At 44.7% G+C, this 22,278-nt stretch overlaps 1 protein-coding gene across 30 annotated transcripts in view; it reads right to left on the bottom strand.

The window, feature by feature from the left end:
* LOC126281877 (endophilin-A) overlaps positions 1-22,278 on the bottom strand; it is a 720,509-nt gene that overhangs the window by 248,831 nt on the left and 449,400 nt on the right. The gene's annotated exons all lie outside the window — the stretch shown is intronic.

Genomic DNA, 22,278 nt, shown 5'->3' with positions numbered 1-22,278 from the left:
TAGGGTCCTGTGAGAACGTGACAGGATGTGGTATGTGTTTCTGAAACGCATAGGACTCTAGCATACAGGCAAGCGCAATTTCCTCAGAACTATGTAAAAGTATCTTAGACGTACGCACTAAGTTTATGACTTTAAAAAAACCTATTCGTTAATAGTTTCGTTGCCAAGAGACGAAGCGTAATTGAAGTTGGAAATTTCACTTTTGCTTGGAACTGCGCTTTGGTCGTCCTGATTTAGCTTTTTGTAACTCAGTCTATCACTTCTGGTGAATGCTGGAGTGGCTCCTGATAAGAAACCTCCTGATTCTCCTTCTCAACCGAGTTGTTTCAGTTCTGATGACTATAATGCAAGTGACAGGTTTTTTTTTATTCTGAATGAGTTTATTACTATATTGTAAGCCTTCGATTTTAGACGTCTTGGGGTAACTATGTTAAAATTAGATCGTTGTAAAATCCAAAGATTCATATAAATTAAGGTACCATTACTGAACGCCTGGCCTTCCACAGTGCCCACGCTGCCGACGAAAGAATCACCTTTCTGGTACCAACGCCGTAGCGACGTTAACGATGAGCTGTTTTTCACACCTCAAGTCGGCGCACAGAGTTGGGGTTATCAGAGGCAAATGTTTGCTCCCGCCTTGATTAACAATATGTTACTGGATAGGTTGCACACCGTAACGCAATTTAGGGCCAAAATGTTTGAGGATGACTGAAATCCGAGAACCTTGCGTCTCGAGTTGACATTTTTTTCCTTATTTTACCGCACGTCGAACGACCATCAAGATAAATTTTCAGCTTGATGTTCTACTCGTAATCGATTTTCGCAGCCGAAAATTTAAATAGGTGTACAAAAGAAACCTGGTGTTTTATAGCGAGGTTTACAAGGCACGTGAATAGCAAATCTAATTTGGCGTACCTTTACGTTTCTACTTTCTTACATGGGAGCGCAAATCCATTCACTGGTTCTTGGGCATAGAAAGCAACCTACGCTTGTTCCTGTTGGGTACGCCCAGAAACACTGCACAGGCTCTCTGTTCACGTCCGTGAAGAGCACGCAATCCCACCCCTCGTTGGTTCAATTCTTATGCTCTTTGAATCATAGCGAATCGGTAAACACGGTACACTCATCGGTCAACGTCATTGTAACAATGTGCTCCTTTCCCACAGCGCATTTTCACGGATGCATTTGGCAGGAACTGCTTGTTTATGGATGTCAATCGGGACCGCATCGAATAACGCATGTGGAGAATCTCTTGGAACAGGAAAATATTCGCCGAATGGACTGGACTGCCCGTTCTCTGGCTTAAATCCCGCCGAGCACATGTGGGATGCGTTGCAGAGACGTACTGAGGAGCACGTCCACATGCACCAATCACCACCCGGCAGTTATCAGTCACGATTTTGGAGGAATGGAACGTCCTACCACAATAACTCTCTACCAGCCTCGTGGACAGCATGGGAGCACGTTGCAGATCATGCATTACTATCCGTGGTCTTCACTAACTCTGTTAAAAACTACGTCCCATCTTTTATAATGTCCACAGGACCATCATAAATCGAGGTTACGTCAGTGTTACTTTTCGTCAAACGGATCCGCAACTGCAGATATGCAGAATCGTCAGCTGTATAATGGAATGAAAATGAAAATTTGATCCGTACCGGTACTCGAACCCAGATTTCACGCTTACTGCGAGCGTAAGCCATACGTTAGGCTATCTGTGCGCGCCTCACCGCCAGACTGAAACTTGCACATGTCATTAAGACTGTGTCTACAACCTGCACTCGTGCACCTATTATGTACACTACTGGCCATTAAAATTGCTACACAACGAAGATGACGTGCTACAGACGCGAAATTTAGCCGACAGGAAGAAGATGCTGTGGTATGCAAATGATTAGCTTTTCAGAGCATTCACACAAGGTTGGCGCCGGTGGCGACACCTACAACGTCCTGACATGAGGAAAGTTTCCAACTGATTTCTCATACACAAAAGACAGTTGACCGGCGTTGCCTGGTGAAACGTTGTTGAGATGCCTCGTGTAAGGAGGAGAAATGCGTACCATAACGTTTCCGACTTTGATAAAGGTTGGATTGTAGCCTATAGCGATTGCGATTTCTCGTATCGCGACATTGCTGCTCGCGTTGGTCGAGATCCAATGACTGTTAGCAGAATATGGAATCGGTGGGTCAGGAGTGTAATACGGAACGCCGTGCTGGATCACAACGGCCTCGTATCACTAGCAGTCGAGATGACAGGCATCTTATCCGCATGGCTGTAACGGATCGTGCAGCCATGTCTCGTTCCCTGAGTCAACAGATGGGGACGTTTGCAAGACAACAACCATCTGTACGAACAGTTCGACGACTTTTGCAGCAGCATGGACTATCAGCTTGGAGAACCTGGCTCTGCGGTTACCCTTGACGCTACATCACAGACATGAGCGCCTGCGATGGTGCACTCAACAGCGATCCTGGGTGCACGAATGGCAAAACGTCATTTTTTTGGATGAACCCAGGTTCTGTTTATAGTATCATGATGGTCGCATCCGTGTGTGGCGACAACGGGGTGAACGCACATTGGAAGCGTGTATTCGTCATCGCCATACTGGCGTATCACCCGGCGTGATGGTATGGGGTGCCATTGGTTACACTTCTCGGTCACCTCTTGTTCGCATTGACGGCACTCTGTACAGTGGACGTTAAACTTCAGATGTGTTACGATCCGTGGCTCTACCCTTCATTCGATCCCTGCGAAAACCTACATATCAGCAGGAAAATGCACGACCGTATGTTGCAGGTCCTGTACGGACCTTTCTGGACAGAGAAAATGTTCGACTACTGCACTGACCAACACATTCTCCAGATCTCTCACCACTGGAAAACGTCTGGTCAATGGTGGCCGAGCAACTGGCTCGGCACAATACGCTGGTTACTACTCTTGATGAACTGTGGTATCGTGTTGAAGCTGCATGGGCAGCAGTACCTGTACACGCCATCCAAGCTCTGTTTGACTCAATGCCCAGACGTATCAAGGCCGTTAATTAGGGCCAGAGGTGGTTGTTCTGGGTACCGATTTCTCAGGATCTATGCACCCAAATTGCATGAAAATGTAATCACATGTCAGTTCTAGTATAATATATTTGTCCAATGAATACCCGTTTATCATCTGCATTTCTTCTTGGTGTAGCAATTTTAATGGGCAGTATAATGGATGTACGAGTGCAGGTTGTAGACTCATTGTTGACGACATATGTTAAGTTCACGTCTGGCCGTCAAGCGTACACGGATAGCGTAATGATAAGGCGACCGCTCGCGATAAGCGGGAAATACAAGTTCGACTCTCTGTCCTGTACAAATTTTCGTGGTCGTCATTCGATTATATAGCTCATGATTGTTCAAATTTGCAACTGCGAATACATTTCATGTATTTCAAAACGGCTGTAGTCGGCGCAGATGATGTTCCTTCAGACAACCATGCATGTCCAAAGGAAGATTGCATCGTATTTCTGAACACAGGCACCGCACATCGTATTAGTGTTACTATAATGCGATTGCTTCATTGAGTTTTTCTTACAGTTATTTTCTGTACTATATTGAAGAAGTTCTTTCTGTATACACTACGTGATCACGAGTATCCGGACACTTGGCTGAAAACGACTTAGAAGTTCGTGGCGCCCTCCATCGGTAATTCTGGAATTCAGTACGGTGTTGACCCACACTTAGCCTTGATGACAGCTTCCACTCTCACAGACATACGAGCCGTACATTCAGTCAGGTGCTGGAATGTTTGTTGGGAAATGGCAGCCCATTCTTCACGGAGTGTTGCACTGGGGAGAGGTATCGATGTCAGTCGGTGAGGCCTGGCACGAAGTCGGCGTTCCAAAACATCCCAAAGGTTTTCTATAGGATTCAGGTCAGGACTCTGTGCAGGCCGGTCCATTACAGGGATGTTATTGTCGTGCAACCATTCCGCCACAGGCCGAGCATTATGAACAGGTGCTCAATCGTATTGAAGATACAATAGCTACCCCTCAACTGCTCTTCAACTGCGGGAAACAAGAAGGTGCTTAAGACATCTACATCTTCATCTACATCTACATACATACTCAATAATCCACCATACTGTGCATGGCGGAGGGTACCTAGTATCACAACTAGCATCTTCTCTCCCTGTTCCACTCCCAAACAGAGCGAGGGAAAAATGACTGCCTATATGTCTCTGTACGAGTCCTAATCTCTCTTATCTTTGTGGTCTTTCCGCGAAATGTAAGTTGACGGCAGTAAAACTGTACTGCAGTCAGCCTCAAATGCCGGTTCTCTAAATTTCCTCCGTAGTGATTCACGAAAAGAACGCCTCCTTTCCCCCAGACTCCCACCCGAGTTCCTGAAGCATTTCCGTAACACTCGCGTGATGATCAAACCTACCAGTAACAAATCTAACAGCCCGATTCTGATTTGCTTCTATGTCCTCCCTCCATCCCACATGACAGGGATCCCAAACGCTCGAGCAGTACTCAAGAATAGGTTGTATTAGTGTTTTATAAGCGGTCTCCTTTACAGGTGAACCACATCTCCCCAAAATTCTACCAATGAACCGAAGACGACTATCCGTCTTCCCCACAACTGCCATTACATGCTTGTCCCACTTCATATCGCTCTGCAATGTTACGCCCAAATATTTAATCGACGTGTGTCGAGCGCTACACTACTAATGGAGTAATCAAACATTACGGGATTCTTTTTCCTATTCATCTGCATTAATTTACATTTATCTACATTTAGAGTTAGCTGCAATTCTTTACACCAATCACAAATCCTGTCCTCCTACAGTCACTCAACGGCGACACCTTCCCGTACACCACTGCATCATCAGCAAACAGCCGCACATTGCTATCCATCATATTCAAAAGATCATTTATGTAGATAGAAAACAACAGCGGACCTACCACAATAGGCCCGTGCTGTGACAATGCGACGCAAAACAAGAGGTGCAAGCCCCCTCCATGAAACACAACGACCAAACCATAAAATCACCGACTCCGCATTATACTGTTGGCACTACAAACACTGGCAGATGACGTTCACCGGGTACTCGCCATACACATACCCTGCCATCGGATCGCCACATTCTGTACCGTGATTCGTCGCTCCACACAACGTTTCTCCACAGTTCAATCGCCCAATGTGTACGCTCCTCACACCACGCAAGGCATCGTTTAGCATTTACCGGAGTGATGTGTGGCTTATGAGCAGCCGTTCGACCACGAAATTAAAGTTTCCTCGCCTCCCGCCTAACTTTCATAGTACTTGTAGTGGATCCAGATGCAGTTTGGAATTCCTGTGTTATGGTCTGGATAGATGGCTGTCTATTACAGATTACGATCCTCTTCAACTGCCGGCGGTCTCTGATAGACAACAGACGAAGTAGGCGTGTACGCTTCTGTGATGTACGTGTCCTCTCAGTTTCCACTTCATTATCACATCGGAAACAGTGCACACAGGATGTTGAGAAGTGTGGAAATCTCGCGTAGAGGCGTATGACCCAAGAGTCACCCAATCACCTGAGCACGTTCAAAGGCCGTGAGTTCCGCGTTCGAAGGCCGTGAGTTCCGCATAGCGCCCCATTCTGCTCTCTCACGATGTCTTATGACTACTGAAGTAGCTGATATGGAGTACCTGGCAGTAGGTAGCACCACAATGCACCTCATAAGAGAAATGTATGTTTTTGGGGGTGTCCGGATATTTTTGATCACATAGTTTATAATCAAGTTTCATCGTGCAGTGTTACTTGGCAGTGGCTCATCATCGGAAGTTACTTTCGTCCTTAAGTTTTTCACACCAATATATTTGCGAGCTTGTAGTTTCCAGCGAAAATGAGCCTCAAATGGTGTTCCGGTTTTCACTTCAAAGAGCACAAGGAGTGATTACGTTCCTCGTGCTTACCATCTGACTCCAATGTTAACTCCTATAGAACGACTACAGAAAAAACGATTTCCTCTGTGACGCCAAAACCTAATACTCACACGCCACTGGGTATCCCCTCCCCGTCCCCTCCACACAACCCTGTGCCAACGTCACACAAGAGAGCAACTCTAGTGACGCAATAAACTGGCTGGCAGACTGGCGACGAGAGCGCTGCGAAACTCAATTAACGGAGTTTCAGTTATAATTAATCTCACTTTATTGCCGGACGCGGACGGAAACTACTGGGTCGTGGCTATTTGCACAGCCGGAGCTGGAACCGGCGCACAGAGGGATGGGTCCGCGACCGATGGCATCCCTAGAGCAATTGCTCCGCGCAGCGGCGAGGGAGGAGCGCATCCCCGCGGCACGGAAATGTAGGACTCCTGACCCGGGACATGGAGTGTAGTAGCTTTATTCACCCGTAGATCTTTTTTTACAAGGATATTTGCAAACTAGAATAATATCACAATGAATTATCCGAGCCTCGCATCAGTTGAAGATTGGTAGATATTTTAATGCATTAATGAAGACCGGATCTTTCTTTTGCTACCGCCTCTATCCCGCATTGTGCGCAGGGTCGGCAGGGTTAAGTACGGATTTGGCATGGTTAATTGTAAAGGGGGGCCGCATGCCCTTCCTGCCGCCACCCCATATCCCCCGGGACGGAATTAATGTATCCCAGCTTTCTGCGCCTAGCATAAATCGTGAAATAGTGTGAATGTGTTGCAAATGTCTACGAGTCGTGGACATATACTGTAAAAAATTAGTTACAATTTTGGCCACTAGATGCGAATCTGACGCTAAGAAAGGCGTGTAGAAATGTTTCATATACACTCCTGGAAATGGAAAAAAGAACACATTGACACCGGTGTGTCAGACCTACCATACTTACTCCGGACACTGCGAAAGGGCTGTACAAGCAATGATCACACGGACGGCACAGCGGACACACCATGAACCGCGGTGTTGGCCGTCGAATGGCGCTAGCTGCGCAGCATTTGTGCACCGCCGCCGTCATTGTCAGCCAATTTGCCGTGGCATACGGAGCTCCATCGCAGTCTGTAACACTGGTAGCATGCCGCGACAGCGTGGACGTGAACCGTATGTGCAGTTGACGGACTTTGAGCGAGGGCGTATAGTGGGCATGCGGGAGGCTGGGTGGACGTACCGCCGAATTGCTCAACACGTGGGGCGTGAGGTCTCCACAGTACATCGATGTTGTCGCCAGTGGTCGGCGGAAGGTGCACGTGCCCGTCGACCTGGGACCGGACCGCAGCGACGCACGGATGCACGCCAAGACCGTAGGATCCTACACAGTGCCGTAGGGGACCGCACCGCCACTTCCCAGCAAATTAGGGACACTGTTGCTCCTGGGGTATCGGCGAGGACCATTCGCAACCGTCTCCATGAAGCTGGGCTACGGACCCGCACACCGTTAGGCCGTCTTCCGCTCACGCCCCAACATCGCGCAGCCCGCCTCCAGTGGTGTCGCGACAGGCGTGAATGGAGGGACGAATGGAGACGTGTCGTCTTCAGCGATGAGAGTCGCTTCTGCCTTGGTGCCAATGATGGTCGTATCCGTGTTTGGCGCCGTGCAGGTGAGCGCTACAATCAGGACTGCATACGACCGAGGCACACAGGGCCAACACCCGGCATCATGGTGTGGAGAGCGATCTCCTACACTGGCCGTACACCTCTGGTGATCGTCGAGGGGACACTGAATAGTGCACGGTACATCCAAACCGTCATCGAACCCATCGTTCTACCATTCCTAGACCGGCAAGGGAACTTGCTGTTCCAACAGGACAATGCACGTCCGCATGTATCCCGTGCCACCCAACGTGCTCTAGAAGGTGTAAGCCAACTACCCTGGCCAGCAAGATCTCCGGATCTGTCCCCCATTGAGCATGTTTGGGACTGGATGAAGCGTCGTCTCACGCGGTCTGCACGTCCAGCACGAACGCTGGTCCAACTGAGGCGCCAGGTGGAAATGGCATGGCAAGCCGTTCCACAGGACTACATCCAGCATCTGTACGATCGTCTCCATGGGAGAATAGCAGCCTGCATTGCTGCGAAAGGTGGATATACACTGTACTAGTGCCGACATTGTGCATGCTCTGTTGCCTGTGTCTATGTGCCTGTGGTTCTGTCAGTGTGATCATGTGATGTATCTGACCCCAGGAATGTGTCAATAAAGTTTCCCCTTCCTGGGACAATGAATTCACGGTGTTCTTATTTCAATTTCCAGGAGTGTATAATGGATTAGGAACGGCACGTGGGAAGAAAAGGTCGAACAAGTGAGAAGGGCATTATATTGATTTTATAATTAACTGCCACGTACACAAGCCGTTCAATATGAGAACACGAGAGGTCGGCGAGATGCTGTACAGCGCCGGATTTGCAACTGGTGGCCATAACTGGAACTAATTTTTTCCAGCATAAATCCATTCCGCCTTAACGCATTAGCATATCTTCCAAGTTTCGCTGTCAAATGATACTTATCTTCGTGAGTAGCTGCACTTTAATTACAACGACCGGATAAGCGATTCCTACATATGGTGTCTCCTTTGTAAAATATATTTTTAAATTTTACGTGCTAAAAATGGTTTTGACGTAAAATAACATACATTTTAATCCACTGCATAAAAGTCTTGTAATTTCACGTATTATTCATACAATGCGAATCTGACAATTCGCTGGCCAGCTGTTTGTAAACCAAACAACTGAAGATAAGTAGATGTCAATCTCGAAATCGAAAAGCGAGCCCACCACCGAAACGCAGTGCTGCCTGGCGTAAGGACCAAATCGGTTACAAAGGAGACACACTATAATTGTGAATGAGAGCGTTTAGTAACTTCCAACTAAGTTTAAATATATATCAAGCCTTTACCAAACATTTTCTCGTTGACATCTCCCATAAAATGATGAAACGAAATAATTTTATCGTTTCCTACACTTCCGCTGTTCACGCAGTGCAATTGTCACATTAGGCAAGACGTTTTAATTTATTACGTCTTTACTACTAACTCTATTCGCAACACATTTGGCAGACAATATCTATATATGCCACTGCATGTACCTGCAAAATTATATCGTTGTATGACATGTAGTTATGGCGTCATACACTTTGAAATGGGTGAAAAGGTTTTCTTAAAACGAAGAGCAAATTAACCAGACTAGACTCATCTGCCGCCATGGAAGCTGGGTCCCAACAACAAATTTGAACTTCACAGGCTTTTGTTGGTCTTATAGCTGATTGTGATACAGTGTGGAAATGAGGGTTCCTATACCGACTCGCAGGTGTTGCCCACTGACAAACCATGATTACGCTCATAAACTACATGTTACCTGAGAGATATTTCCAAGTGGTCCTTGGTAACCTATTAAGCAGACAGAAGACACTTAATAATAGCCTTCCCTAGGGTTTAGCTTTGGCAACAATTCTGTTCAACATAAATACATCCGACCTCCCTGAAACAGACTGGAGGAAGTTCATCTAAGCATGTGACTTGGCTTTAGAAGAAGAGATCCAATGCATGAATACTTCAAAATGTGGAGGTTAATACCAAATCCAACGAATCTGGAGTTAGCTTCTTTCATCTTGACAACAGAATGGCCAACGTAAAGCTAAATGTCACCTTCAATCGACAAGTCCTCAACTACCAAGACTTTGCAAAATATTTAAGAGTAACTTAAGACATAATCTTGTCATTCAACAAATACATAGAAAACACTGCAGCAAAGCTCATACTGTGCAGTAGCTTGACACAGAAACTGAGTGGTACCTCATGGGACACAGGAGCTACAACACTACAATGTTCCTCCTTAGGACACTGTGCTCAAAGAATAAGAGAAATTAATTAAAATCCCGCAACTCCCAATAGACTATAATGTACCTGCACTTAGAATGAGCTGATTAAAATCCAGTCACCTATCATAATGGCAGAATCGCTGCAAGCAGTGCATTTTAACATGACCAGAAAGTGATCACAAATGTGGAACAGAAATTGCCCATGAGGTAATCAGACCCTCATAAGAGCCAGCATGGAACAACAACAACATGCTTGGAAGAGAGGTAAGAGGATTCGTTCAGGCCATCGAATCCATCTAGAAAGCCTCCACCAATGGGAAAAGGCTTCATTTTCTACACGTGAATGTGACAGAAATCATCTGATTATCACAAACATTGTAACATGCTGTACCAGATGAGCTTATCCTGGAAATCTAGAAAATTTCTTTGAAGAAACACAGGCAGCCCCAAATGGCTTAACAATTTACATATTACTCTGTAGATGTAGTGTTTTAGTTCTTTTTACTTATTTTTTAAATTATCCAATTTATGAGTGTTAGTTGCACTTCAGTTTATATTGTTTTTCAAAACTTTTGTGTATATAAAACAGCGTGCGGTTTATAACTACTTAGCTCCAACAGGAGCAGAGGTATGGGCAAAAATGTGTTTTTCCAGCCCCTGGCGTACAGGCATGTTATGTAGAACAGCAACGGCCTGCCAAATCAAACAGTTTGGCAGGGCAGCCTGCAAACAGCTTGGGAGGGCAGCCTACATGTTGGGAGCAAGAAAAAATTTTCTAAGCGCTGAGAAGTATGCTGCACTCTATAATAGGGGAGTTGTGTTGGAGTTATATTCGCCTACTTTGCATAGCGGCCATTATGTCAGGGGCAAAGCAATTATTTTCAAGCCCCTGATGTGTAAACTGCTCTGCATTACAGACAAGTTGTAGTAGTAGGAGCAGCAGCAGCAGGGTAGGCCAAATAAAAGTGGCCTAGAGAACAGAGTTTTGGGGTACAAAGAAACACAGCAGAGCAAAGGATAAACAGTACTAACCTGAACACAGCAGATGTTAAAAAAGAACAACGTTCATCTCGTGGCACTTTTGGGCACTTGACAGCAAGTTTCTGAAGGTGGAATGCTGGAAGTGTTGCAATCTCATACGAAATGTTCTGCTGAAGTTCTTGAAGACTATGATGGTTGTTGTGACACACCATACATTTTGGGCTCCCCGCACACACTGACACATCAGGTGACCTGGGTGGCCAATTAGAGTTGCAACGAGACTTCACTCTGCTAACAACTGTCAGGTGCGCAGATTGCGTACATGTGCTCCAAGGTTTGACTAGCTCTATAGGCAGTTGCCACATCCTACTGTAAGTAAGTGTAAGGTCTTTTCCTCCTCCGTTAATGCTGCCTCAAATTCTAAATCCAATTGTATCCACACATCCAAGCCACTTTTATTTACCCCACTTTTATTTTGGAGTATCAGGGTACTTTGCTGAACTGTCTTGCATGGTACTGATAAGAATGGCTGGGGAAAGACTGAGGTGGGTAAAGGGGAGGACAGAGAGAGGGTGAAAATGAAGTGAACAAAGACAGGGGAGGAGCAGGAGATGCACGAGGCACGAGAAAGATGTAGAGGAGCAGTGGCCAGGTGTAAAAGGAAGAGGGCATGGAGACAAGGAAAGAGAGAGGAGGAGGATTTGGTCAGAGAAAGGGGGGAGAAATATATGGTCAGAGAGAAGGGGTGGTGGAAATGGACAAAGGGGGAAGGAAGGAGGAGTTGAAGAGACAGAGAGAGGAGAAGGAGAACGTGTTCTCAATATACAGGACGACAAGTATTGAACTATATGAAATACAACCGTCATAACTTCTGAGCGGTTTGCATTAGGATGTTCAAACTGCACAGTGGGCCACGGCGCATCATGGGAATTAGTATGCAGATGCGTGGTTTGTTTTGGCTACAAAGCCACTTTCATTTGGGTGGGTTCAACAATAAGCAAAATTGGCGCATTTGGGGGCCTGACAATCCGCATTTCGCGATCGAGAAGTCCCTTCATCCTCAGTGGGTGACTGTGTGGTTTCCAATGTCCAGTCACGGAATAATTGGTGCGATATTCCTTGATGGCACAGTGACTACCGAACAGTGTGTGAAGATTCTGGAAAATTATTTCATCTCCATTATCCAAAGTTACCCTGATTTCGAGAAGATATGATTCATGCAAGACGAAGCTCAACCGCATCGGAGCAGGAGAGTGATGTCCTGGAGCAGCCCTTTGGGGACATCATGCTGGCTCTGGGGTACCCAGAGGCCACTGGCATGGGCCTAGATTGGCCGCCATACTCTCCCGATCGAAACACAGGCGACTCCTTTTGTGGAGCTATTTTAAAGACAAAGTGTGGAGCAATAACCTCAAAACCATTGCTGAGCTGAAAACAGCCACTCAGGAGGTCATCGACAGCAACGATGTTCCGATACTTCAGCGGGTCATGCAGAATTTCGCTATTCGTCTGCGCCACATCGTCGCCAAAGATGGTAGGCATATCGAACATGTCATAACCTATATCCGAATATCTGTAGTGACGTGTACATGTTGAATGAATTGTGCGCATGCCGTCGTTTGTAACTAATTTACGTTTTTTTCATATAGTTTAATATCTGGCACCCTGTATGTGTCGAATGCATACGTGGGGAAAGCTGTGGTGGAAAGGTTAGTAAATACATAATCCTAAACTAGCAAAACCCACATCATTAGGGTTTTGCGTCTTTAACCACGCAGGTTTTACATGCTTTACGTCAAATATTGAACGAAGTAACTCATTTGTAAAGCCATCACACGTTTGAAGCTCTTTTTTCCTGAGAGTTCGATTCTTTAAAGAATAGGGGGTGCGGTTATTGATGGAGCTTTAGTAGCTGAAGACGAGTGACACGTCGTAGCGCTGATGCTGCTGCTGCTGCTGGTGGTGGAGGCGTGGTCGCACCGCATGCTTGTCCTGCGGCATCGGGACTGGTGCTGAAAATTGCAGACGGCGGTGGCGGCAGGCAATTTCGGCGTCTGCTTTTGGGCCGGGGGGAACACGGCGGCAGTAAGAAGTTGCGCCGTTACGGCAGCAGAGCAGGCCCCTGCCATCTGTCGCCTAGCTGCCTCTTTGGCTCGGGTTCTTCCTCTTTATGAGGGGGAGCCCAGGCCACAGGCGAGAGGCGACAGCTGCTACCGCGCCACTGCGAGAAACCAGACCTCCAGCCCGCACTCACACAGCCCTTCTTAACAGGAAGGCCCCTCCCGTTATGCGTAACGTATTGGCGCTGAGAGAGACTTTAGAAGGGGATTTCAGAAACGCAACATTATGAGAAAATGAATAAGAGACTTTCTCCGCGATGCGTTAACGCGCGTTCACATGATCGGTTATAATTCAATATTCGACGTCTAAACGCGCGATTTGAAAACACACTACATATGTCGACCTCAGCCCTATTTTCAAGTAAACACCCAAATTATACGTTACTTTCACATACACTACTGGCCATTAAAAAAGCTACACCACGAAGATAACGTGCTACAGATGCGAAATTTAACCGACAGGAAGAAGATGCTGTGAAATGCAAATGATTAGCTTTTTAGAGCATTCAGACAAGGTTAGCGCCGGTGGCATCACCTACAACGTGCTGACATGAAGAAAGTTCCCAACCGATTTCTCATACACAAACAGCACTTGACCGGCGTTGCCTGGTGAAACGTTGTTGTGATGCCTCGTGTAACGAGGAGAAATGCGTACCATCACGTTTACGACTTTGATAAAGGTCGGGTTGTAACCTATCGCGATTGCGGTTTATCGTATTGCGACATTACTGATAACGTTGGTCGAGATCCAATGACTGTTAACAGAATATGGAATCGGTGTTTCAGGAGTGTAATACGGAACGCCGTGCTGGATCACAACGGCCTCGTATCACTAGCAGTCGAGATGACAGGCATCTTATCCGAATGGCTATAACGGATCGTGCAGTCACGTCTCGATCCCTGAGTCAACACATGGGGACGTTTGCAAGACAACAACCATCTGCACGAACAGTTCGACGACGTTTGCAGCAGCATGGACTATCAGCTCGGAGACCAAGGCTGCGGTTACCCTTGACGCTGCGTCACAGACAGGAGCGCCTGCGATGGTGTTCTCAAGGACGAACCTGGGTGCACGAATGGCAAAACGTCATTTTTTGGATGAATCCAGGTTCTGTTTCTGCATCATGATGGTCGCATCCGTTTTTGGCGACATTGGAAGCGTGTATTCGTCATCGCCATACTGTCGTACCACCCGGCGTGATGGTATGGGGTGCCATTGGTAACCACGTCTCGGTCACCTCTTGTTCGCACTGACGGCACTTTGAACACTGGACGTTACATTTCAGATGTGTTACGACCCGTGGCTCTACCCTTCGTTCGATCCCTGAGGAACCCTACATTTCAGCAGGAAAATGCACTACCGAATGTGTGCAGGTCCAGTATTAGCCTTTCTGGATACAGAAAATGTTCGACCGCTGCCCTGGCCAGCACATTCTCCAGATCTCTCACCAACTGAAAACGTCTTGTCAATGGTGGACAAGCAATTGGCTAGTCACAATACGCCAGTCACTACTCGTAATGAACTGTGATATCGTGTTGAAGCTGCATGAGCAGCTGCACTTGTACACGCCATCCAAGCTCTTTTTGACTTAATGCCCAGGCGTATCAAGGCCGTTATTACGGCCAGAGGCGGTTGTTCTGCGTACTGATTTCTCATGACCTATGAACCCACATTGCGTGAAAATGTAATCACATGCCAGTTCTAGTGTAATATATTTGTGTAATGAATGGCCGTTTATCATCTGCATTTCTTCTTGGTGTAGCAATTTTAATGGCCAGTAGTGTATTATGATCGGATATTATAATGGATCTGTACAAGGGAGACACACTTTAAGGCAGTATTATACAAAGGGAAGATGAGATGCATATGAGATGAGAGATATGATGCTGTGAGAAGAATTTGACCTAGGTCGAAACGAGGGGTCCTGGAATAGAAGACATTCCGTCAGGATTTTTGACAGCCTTGGGAGCGCCAGCCATGACGAAACTATTCCATCAGGTATGCAGGATATATGAGACAGGCTAAATACCATCAGGCTTCAAGAAGAACACAAGAATTCCAATTCCAAAGGAACCAGCTGCTGACAGGTGTGAAAATTACCGAACTATCAGTTTAATAAGTCATGGTTGCTGAGCACTAACACAAATTCTTTACATAAGAATGGAAAAACTGGTAGAAGCCCATCTCGGGAAAGATTTGGATTCCAGTAAATGTAAGAACACTCGAGGCTAGTCTGACACTACTTCTCTCACAACATAGGTTAAGGGAAGGCAACCCTACGTTTATAGCATTTGTAGACTTAGACAAAGCTTTTGACAATGTTAACTGGAACACTCTCTTTGAAATTCTGAAGGTAGCAGATGGGTCTGTCGGAACTCGGTGAACTGCATGTCTAAATCAGTGAATTTTGTGTCAAACCTTTTTTTGGTATTCTTAGTTTTAGTTGCACAATCGTACATATATTTTTTAACTGCAGCGGCTGATAAACCAAGACGACAACAAACCCCTATTCGTTTAAAATTAAGATGGCACAGCATAAGGCACATGTTGAAAAACGGAGGTCAGAATCGGAAATCTCCATTGCTAATTGAACACTGTCTACGGCTGCTAATCTTACACTATTATTTCTCGCTCTTTTTCTGACCAGTCGATTTCTTCTCCACATTTTTCCTACTTGTAATCCTGCCACACATTTCTGCTAGGTGTCATTACTCACATCTGTATTAGTGACTAACTCAGTTCATGGTTTATGGTTCACGATTCGCAGTTAACGATCCTAGTTGCAAATTTCTTACGTAACTGCTTGCAAAGCAGCAAAAATAGGATTTCCAGCATTTCGCCTACTCATTAACCGAATTTAGAAATTTAACATGCTGTGACAACCTACCCATTAAGAGGCAGTCTTATCTCAAATATTTAACACAGTACGACACAATTTCTATCCTTTACGAAACTTTTTCAAGGTAACAATCACCCCAAAATGATGAAAGAAAAAAAGTTTACCACTCACTATGTTTCCATTGTTCTTGTACTATAACTTCAGCATTAGGCATGATGTTTTAATTTATTACTTCTTTACTGCTGACTCTATTCGCAACACGGTATCCGCATATACCACGGTATGTAACTCAAAATTATATCATTATGCGACGCGTAATTGCGGAGATATGATGCCATAAATATTCACATTCTTGAAAAACGAGCTTAAGACGTTAACTCATTTGTAAAATATTCAGACGTTTGAAACTGTTTTATACACGGGAGTTCGATCCTATCATTAACTATATTCATTACTACACATATACAGGGTGTACAAAAAGTATGTATACAATACTGTAGAGTCTCTGGACACGAGGAAAAGAAACACTTCTTTTAAAAGACAAAACTATCACAGCTGTGCCGCTTCTCCACTAGGGGTCCTTGAAGGTTTTGACACTACTGATGTTCAGAGACGATGTTCAAACCACCGTGTGACGAATATTGTTTTGAGATAACGCTGAAAATGTCGTCCTGCTGTATCAACCCACAACTGGCATCTGCGAGATAATGATTATATCTGTGTCTATACATATTACAAGACCCCAGGCAGCGGTTCCTGTGTGTGGTCACTGTAATCTCAAGGTCTATTATAGGGATTCCGTACTGTTTCGACTAATAGATACACTGATTCACAAGGAAGGTTTGTTTTACTACAGCTAAGTTATGATGAGTGCGTAATAAATGTATTCTTATCTCTTCCAAATTTAATTGGCGCTCAGAGTGACATCTCATGGCAATGATAAAAGGTACGAGATGGCCAGCTACATAACCTGGCAGGAAAAGCACTGAACAGCCTCCCAAAACTCAGAGTAAAGCTTAACTTGGCCACAAACTACACAAACTTATAAATGTTTCTGTCTGTATATGAAGGTTAATTGTGGAACTATTGTACGGGTTTTGATACACTAGTAGATTGATTCACGGTGAGGGTTTGTGTGTCATTTATTATGCTACGCTCGACAAGGCGTCAAGCCGTAGATAGTTAACGGCTACCCGTGCGGAGGTAGGACGGGTCGCTTGGGTCTATACAGGGTGTTCCAAAATTATCTGTACCGCTTTGATCGCGTATATTTTAGTAGTATGGATTGATAGGACGATGTGGTTTGCACCGTAATGTTCAGATACACCTAGTCTTCTGTTTTCCGCAGGTTAGTTGTTGAAGAAAATGGGCTTGTTTACAATCCCTTCGAAATCGCTTCTCCGTGAAAACACTTATCCAAGAAAGTCAAGGAGTTGTTGAGTGTATGAACCGTAGAAATGTCCTGTTGAAACCATGTACACCATATATGGTCTGCATGTAAGGTTCACTGTCCACTGTAGCATAAAAGAATATGGTGATAACCGCCTGTGTGACATAGCACACCAAACACACTGGTGCTTTCAAAGAGCAACAGTACAGCTGACGTACAATTTCGTGCATTTACGCGACTGTCAACGTGAATTCATCCCTCGTCCACCCAAAATAAATGATCGATCTCTTCCCCACCTGGGTTGAAAGATGACATAGGCCTCCCACAGAAAATTACACATTTTCCTTTGCTCTTACTTTAATAACTGGGGAATAGCATCAGCTCTGTCCATTGCATCTGAGTAATGACGTTTTAGCCACTGCCATCTAGCTGCCACGTCGACAAACTTTTCTGGTGTAAACACATTAAGTCAACCACTTTTGGCTGAATCTGCCACGTTTCACTTCTTCTGCGCCTTGTCGCACAGTTGTCTGTTCGTGAACCTTGTTGGCACATTCTTAACGTAATTTTCTGCGACGGCATTCCGATTTTCGGCATAACTCGTGCATCTAACTTACTTTGTGGGAATACAAGTCCTCTGTCGTAATATGTAACCCATTCTTCCATCAATTAAACGAGGAGCATACCTGCAACAAAAAAGAAACATTTTTTCATAAGATTGAGTCACTTTTTGTACGTCTTGTAAATAATTTTGTTTACATAGTAGGATACATGGAATTCTTAAGGCGTTAGCATTAGAGTGTACAAGGCAACAGGTCCTGCCGCAATCTCGATTACATGTCGCACTGGATACGGTAAAGTTATTTTTAAGCACCACAGGTCCGGAGTAAGCTGTCAGTACGTGTTGTCACAATGGTTTCAGTACGTCATAGGTCACTGTCCGTTACCATCCACTCATCATCGGTATCTTTCCCTCGCACTTCACAAAAGAAGTCTTAAACTCTAGGTAGTGTCTTTGTCACGTGACGTAATTGTGGATCAGAAACTTGATCTTTGTACAAACGTTTTGTTCGACCACAACGTGATATCATCAGGTGTATTGGCGGACTTACAGCTTAAATGTTCAGGAGGAGCGTGTAGCTCAGATAAGCGTGAGGCCATGCGGCGAAAGATCAAATGCAAGTGGATATTCTTCATCAACAGCTACAGTAGTTATGGTCTAAAAGAGTGTACGTGGCGACGAAGTTCAATTAAAATGAACAAACTGTGTTGTTTCCAGGAACCCAAACTGTTCCATCCCATACGAAGACTTGATTCTCCTGTCAGTTTTTGCTGAGAGAACCATTCACCATGCAAGGTAGTTTTGTGGGGCACCACTAGCATTCGACGCCTACTGCGAGGAGCCGCCACATGGCTCATCTTGTGATGCAGTGGCCGGATCTGTGAAATTTTCTGAGCAGACAATATTAGTGAATCAGGAAGAGTGGTAACTGCTCAACATTGTTTCCCGGGTCTAAAGATACGTTTTCACTAGACCAGTGGTTCTCAACCTGGTGGTAATTATCCCCTGAAGGGTAAAATGAAATTTTGTCAGAGTGTAAAAAGAGTTCTGTAGTGTTTGGGTCTTGATTGAAACTGAACTATTTTCAAAAGATCATTATTGTTGTCAGCATCTTTATTTCGTAAAACTGAATTACTGATAAGTTACAAATAATAATTTTTTTTTCAAATGCAAGCATTAACGTGTGGGATAATGTGGTGTAGATTACAACTTGTGAAACGAATGTATGAACATCATCTTACTTGTTCCTCACGTGGTGCACCAGCTGCAAATATACTTTGTATCATCCATCTGTGACAGTAAAATTGTTACATTTTTGCTTAAATATATGATGAAAATGCCTTCTCCGATTTGTATGTAGTTCCCACAATGGACAAGAAACTGGTTTATTATTCACTTCGGTAGAATAAACGATCTGACTGATATCACAACACAACTGTAATTACGTAGTGGCTGCTACACTGCTGTGCAGCAGTGGCCAGGCGCAAACCATTGACAGAATGAAGTCTTCCAATTTCTACTTCTTCAGGGGTAAGGAGCCTAGGAATACAGTGGCACACAAGCAGTAGATACAGTGTACACCCTTTGGCTCGGTTGATTTTAAAATGGGGTTGCGGGGTGTGAGTGAAGGAAAGATCACTAGGGAGAGGTGTGGTGCAGAGGAAGCGCGTTTTGTAGTAAGTATTTACCATCAATGTGGATAATTAGCCTTCTTTCCTGAGGAGGAGTTGTAGATCGCACTCGCGATGGACCATGAATTACTTAATATTTTAATAAAAATAAAGAAAATGTCGTTAGAATTAAGCGGAACCAATTGTCTCGTTATTTCTGGGTTTAATAAGAGACCTACGAAAAATAAATATCATTTATCTTCCATCATTTAAACAATATAAGCGTTCAAAGAAAATTCGTTTCCATTGTAAAATTTAGTTAGGCTGTGAAGTAGTTGTTGGTGGGAGGGGGAGGGGATGGCGGTGGGTAGTAGCCAATGGCTGATAGCGCTCAGAGGTTATGGTCTCAGGAAGGTAGGGAATCACTGCACTAGACGAAACAGCCTTGTGCAGCACTTCCATGATGCCAGTCCTGCAAACCAGGCTGCGCGAGGCTGCTTCGCAATGAGACGCCCTGTACACTTTAGGGGGTAAACTTTAAATGTCTCGCTTTCTTTCGTGTAATGTAAGCGTCGTTCCTTGTTGCGCACGTGACTCTTGAACCATGGAAAAGTATAGGGATAGTTCTAGATATCGTACTCTGACTATTTACAGGGGTGCTGTAAGCATACGTGTAAATCATTTTTCGCAAGGAATCGCAGCGTCACAGCCATCCTTCCTCGAACAGATACTGCTTCCTTCAGTTTCGTATCAATTTTTTTTTTATGTTTTCGGATCAATCAGTGGTCAAGTCATAAGGATGAAGTTGCTGATGGTATCTTCGATGGGTTTCGCACAATTTACCTCGTGATCTGTCTTCCGTATTGCCATCCCCGACAGAAGAATTCTCTACTCCACCAGCGGCGAACTCGAGTCATTTCCTTTTTCGAATACGACATTCTCACGAGAACAAATGTGATTGCAGCAGCTGGAGATATGACAGGACGGGGCGACATGGTTTTCCGCCAACTTCACGGCCCACCATTTCCCTTCCTGTTTCGCGCAATGTATCGCTCTTTGTAAATAGAAAGGCTAGACAATTGTCCCATGGAGCTCTCTCACGTAGTGTAAACGGACCTTAAGAGGGTCTAGCGCCATGCATCTAGTAACTATTTACCAATTATACGAGTTTTTGGAAGTTGATCCAGTTCCGCCAAATGACGTTGATTTCGCGTAGAGTGGCGTATTTCTGACCCATAGCGAACATGCGCACGCGCACGCACACACACACACACACACACACACACACACACACACACACACACACACACACACACTACCCTCCATCACAGAACTGACGATTCCTTGATCCATGAATGTGTTCTATCAACCGATTCCTTCTTTCAGTCATGTCGTGCAGTAATTTCCTTTTCGATTTTTTTGGTACCTCCACATTAATTAACGAACTACCCATATAGTTATGAACATCCTTCTGTGCTAAACCATCTTTTCTTCTCTTGTTGTCTGAAGTGCTTATCTTCCATTCCCACAGAAGGCTACAGTCCAGACAAATCTTTCCGAAAGGGGTAACAAAGAAATTTATACTCGACGTTAACAAATTTCTCCTGTTCAGTAACGATTTTCTTGCTATTGCCAGTCTGATCAGTTATATTTCTGCCCAAATAGTCGAACTCTTCGACTGCATTTAATTTATCATTTTCTAACATAATACCCTCAGAACCGCCTGATTTAATTCAATTACTTTCCATTACCCTGGTTTTACTTTTGTTGGTGTTTATCTCTTTTCGAGATATTATCCGCCCCGTTCAGGTGCTCTTCCGAATTCTTTGCTATCTCCGACAGAATTATAACGTCATCGACAAACTTCAAAGGTTTTATTTCTTATCCCTGCAGTTTAATTCCCCGGCCAAATTTCTTATTGGTTTCCTTTGCTGCTTGCTTATCGTGCAGACAGAATAACATCGGGGGATAGGCTACAACCAACACCGACTCAAAGGAAGGCCTCGGCGCTTGTTGGTGACGTCACGTCAGGTAGGCACGGCGAACGCCAGGTCTGTTGCAGGTAGAAACGCCTGGGCGTGCTTATCACTATAAATCTCTTATTTTTGGACAAAATATTTGGTATTGTTTTGGATTCTGCAGATATATTTAGATGAAAGATTTTCTTACTATCGTAAAGCTACAAATGAAGATCATAGTTCTGTATTACTGAACCCTGTCGAAACAAACGTAGATAAATATGAGAAGATGGTTCAAATGGCTCTGAGCACTACGGGACTTAACATCTATGGTCATCAGTCCCCTAGAACTTAGAACTACTTAAACCTAAATAACCTAAGGACATCACACAATACCCAGTCATCACGAGGCAGAGAAAATCCCTGACCCCGCCGGGAATCGAACCCGGGCGCGGGAAGCGAGAACGCTACCGCACGACCACGAGCTGCGGACTATGAGAAGATGCTTTGATCCATTGCAAGCTTCGGAAATTTTACATTCAAGTAACTATATTTACTTGATCCACTTTGTTATCGAAACTTGCCCCAACCCCCTTATAATGAACTCGTTTCTTTTATTTATTTATTTACTTTCGTGTGACATCGTCACTGGAAATGTGAACAAATTTACATGTGTAAATGAACAACTGTTGCCAGTCATTAGATTACAATCGTTTTCAACGAAAGAATTCTAGACAGGAAACAAAATAGCTTCATACATCGAAAATACTGCTGAGCTTAAACTTTTTTAAACATGCACAATAGAAAAGATAAATATTCTCCTCTTGCTACTGAAAGGAGAAACTTTATAAGATAAAAAATTATCTGTCTTTTGCCTCTTCTTTTGACCCCCACCCCCTCCCCCAACGTGTTCAATCGCAAGACATTTCTAACATTCAGTGCTCCTCACCCTATAGTCAACTAAGATACCTAAAGAAGAGCACCAATATGTTCACAGTTTCTTGTAAAAGCAACCCAGTACGAACGCGACTTCCTCAGATGT

Source organism: Schistocerca gregaria, chromosome 7 (genome assembly GCF_023897955.1).
Source record: "Schistocerca gregaria isolate iqSchGreg1 chromosome 7, iqSchGreg1.2, whole genome shotgun sequence".
NCBI lineage: Eukaryota > Metazoa > Arthropoda > Insecta > Orthoptera > Acrididae > Schistocerca > Schistocerca gregaria.
This window is presented reverse-complemented; position numbering and strand designations above follow the sequence as displayed.